This window comes from Giraffa tippelskirchi, chromosome 10 (genome assembly GCF_054371585.1).
Source record: "Giraffa tippelskirchi isolate mGirTip1 chromosome 10, T2T-mGirTip1v1.2.pri, whole genome shotgun sequence".
NCBI lineage: Eukaryota > Metazoa > Chordata > Mammalia > Artiodactyla > Giraffidae > Giraffa > Giraffa tippelskirchi.
Window position 1 is genome coordinate 74764978 of NC_137284.1, and position 3819 is coordinate 74768796.

A 3819-nucleotide genomic window follows, 5' to 3' on the forward strand; every position below is an offset into this window, starting at 1 on the left:
CTATAGACAGACTAAAATTCTTTGATTTTATCCAAGAGAATGAGTATTTCAACCATCATATCACAAAAAATGTGTAGAAAAATGAAAGGAATCAATGCACAGTATTGGTTGAAATATTAAGATACTACTGAATTTATTAAAATGTCTTCCTATGTATACCTGTAACAATAATTTAAAACTACATTCTCAAATTTATCATAAAATCCCAATATAAACATTTCTGTTTGTCCACAATAATTTGTTTATCTTACAAGGACCTAATCATGGTGACATAGAGAAAAATGTTAAAATCTAAGTTATCATGATTGACTCTTTTTTGTTTGTAAATGAAATTAATTATAGAACAGTAATAAGTGAAATCATTTTCTCTGCTTATTTTGAAACATCCACTTTATTTTAAAAAATGGTTATCTGCTTCCACAGCAAACAAACAGTAAATGTAGTAAATTTGTAGAGTACTATGTGGTTTAAAACAGATCATCTCATTGGAAGGAAACATTATTTTCATATCTAGATTTGAAAGTTAAAAGAGAAACATTTTAAAAAACCCCAACTGAGGATTAAAGGAAGTTCAATTCAAACTTGATTCCTTTGGGTTCTAGGCCTATAGAACAATTATTCAGTGATCTACATGGAGGCTTTTGGAAAGAATTTGATAAGCCCTCAACAAATTCTGCTTCAGATCATTTCAGGAAATGATTATGAAATGACAGTTCTGCTAAGTTTATTACCTACTCTACCCCTATTGGCCATGATTAAACATTTTGTGTATACAGATGGTCCCTGATTTACTGTGGTTCAACTTAAATGAGTTTTTGACTACTATGGTGCAAAAGCAATACACATTTAGTAGGAACTATACTTCAGATTTTGAATTTTGATCTTTACTCTGGCTAGTGAGATGCAGTAAGACATGGCTTTTATAATGCTGGGCAGTGGATGCAAGCTATGGCTCCCAATCATCCGTGCTACAGTGAGGGTATACAATCCACTCATTCAAAACCACTCTGTACCCATACAACCATTCTGTTTTTCACTTTCAGTACAGAATTCAATAAATTACACAAAACATTCAACACTTTATTATAAAGTGAGTTTTGTGTTGGATGATTTTGCTCAACTCTGAGCACGTTTAAGGCAGTCTAGGCTAAGCTATTATGTTCACCAGTAGGTATAGTGAACCTAAGCTATAATTTGATTTTCAATATCTGGATATTTATCTGGATGTAACCCCATCACAAATTGAAGAAGAGCTGTACTCTTATATTGTATTTAGAATCAAAGCAGGAAAAACAAATGACCAAGAATAACTTGAGCAATAATTGCAAAGGGCGCTGGAGTGTGGGATTAAGGGTGTTGAGAGAAAAGTAGAAAAAAAAGTACCCAGGGAGCAAAGCAAAAAATTTAACTCTCCCAAATTTATTAAAACTCTTCCTTTTCTTCCCTTCTTCATACCCCTTCTCTTATTATTACAGATTCATTAAGCAATTTTAGGGGAAATGATAAAATAGAACAAAGGCAGATGTTTGTCATGACTGCAGGGAGGAAAGTCTAACAAACACTCTCTTACCTGACCTAGAGAAGGGGCCTGCATTCTCTTCTGATTCCATTCAAATTATGCATGGTTTACAGCCTTTGCTGATTTTCGAGTTAGAAGAATGTATATGCATCTATTTAATTTTCTATCTTAGGTAAACTTTTTTTGAAGTTTAATACATATACTTAAAAATTCACAAGCCGTATATGTGCAGCTTAATGAATTTTCATACAGTAAGCATACTCATGAAACCACTGCCCAAATTAAGAACTATCAATAGAATGCACCACTGAAATTAGAGATTATGTAAAAACAGGAAGTATGTGACTTGACACTATTTCAACCACTCCTACAATGTCCTAACTATATCCAGTCACAGAACCCTCTCCAAAGTATTATTCTTGACTTCTAAGATTAATGTTGCCAATTTTTGAACAGTATATTAAAATAAACTATGTGTACTCTTTTGTGTCTTTCACTCAACATTTTAAAATGAAATTCATGTACATTATTCTTGTTGCTGAATAGTAATCCCTTGTGTGCATATATCTTCTACTGTCTATAAACATTTTGGTAATTTCCAGTTTTTACCTGTTACAAACAGCCATGCTATGGATATTTTTGTACATAACTTTGGTGAGAATATTTATGCCTTCCTGTTTGGTAACCCTGATAGCTCAGTTGGTAAAGAATCTGACTACGATGCAGGAGAGCCTAGTTTGATTCCCGGGTTGGGAAGATTCACTGGAGAAGGGATAGGCTACCCACTCCAGTGGGAAGTCACTTCTTGGGCTTCCCTTGTGGCTCAGCTGGTAAAGAATCTGCCTGCAATGTAGGAGACCTGGGTTCAGTCCTTGGGTTGGGAAGATCTCCTGGAGAAGGGAAAGGCTACCCACTTCAGTATTCTGGCCTGGAGAATTCCATGGACTGTATAGTCCATGGGGTCACAAAGAGTCGGACATGACTGAGCAACTTTCACATCTTCAGACACCAAAGCAGAATAGGTTGTGTGTATGTTCAGCTTTAGTAGTTAATGATAAATTGTTTCCCAAAATGGTTGTAACAATTTATACTGTCATCAGTGACATATTAGAATTTCAGTTCCTTCACATCCTTGTCAACAGTTGGCATTTTCAAGCTACTGAAGATGTGCCTGCATGTCATATCGTGGGCTTGCTTTGCATTTCCCTGATGACAATGAAATTGAAAACAATTTTGTATTGGCTAGTTGGGTACTGCTCCTTAGTAAAGTGCCCACTTTAACGGGTTTTGCTAATTTTTATAATTTACGTATAATTATACACATAAACTATACATGTATATAACTTATATAATCTATTGTATATCTATCCAGCTATGAGTCCTATGTCATATATATGTATTGCAAGGATCTTCTCCCTACTCTGTGGCTTCCTTTTTCACTTGCTTAATGATTGTCTTTTGATGAAAATAAGTTTTACTTTATTTTTGTTAAGACAAATTTTTTAGAGCATTTAAGGATTATAGCAAAATTGAAGAAAAAGTACAAAGATTTCCCATATACATCCTGCTCCTACACATGAATAGCCTTCCTCATTAACAATATCTCCCACCAGGGTGGTACTTTTGTTACAACTGATGAACCTATACTGACATATCATTATTACCAAAGTCCACAGTTCTACCTTAGGATTCACTCTTGGTGTACATTTTATGGGTTTGGATAAATGTGTAATGATCTATATCCATCATTATAATACAGAATATTTTCACTGCCCTAGAGCTGCTGTATGTTCTGCATATTTAATCTGCAGCAATCACTGATCTCTTCATTGACTCCACAGTTTTGTCCTTTCAAAATGTTATATAGATGGAATCATACAGTGTGTAACTTTTTCAGATTGGCTTCTTTCACTTAGCAATATGTGTTTAAGTTTCCTCCATTTGTTTTCATGGCTTTATAGCTCATTTCTTTTCAGTACTGAATATTTCCTTGTTTAGATATTTATCCATTCACCTACTGAAGGACATTTTGGCTGCTTCCAAGTGTTGGCATTTGTGAATATAGCTGTCATAAATATTCACGTGCAGGTTTTGTGTAGAGCTAAAACTTCTTTCAGCTCCTTTGGATAAATACCAAGGAGCATGACTGTTGCACAGGACACTAAAAGTATATTTAGCTTTATAAGTAACCACTAAATTGTCTTCCAGAGTGACCGTACCACTTTGCATTCCCATCAACAATGAATGAAAGTTCCCATTCTCCATATCCTCACCAGCACTCGGTGTTACCAGTGTTTGGA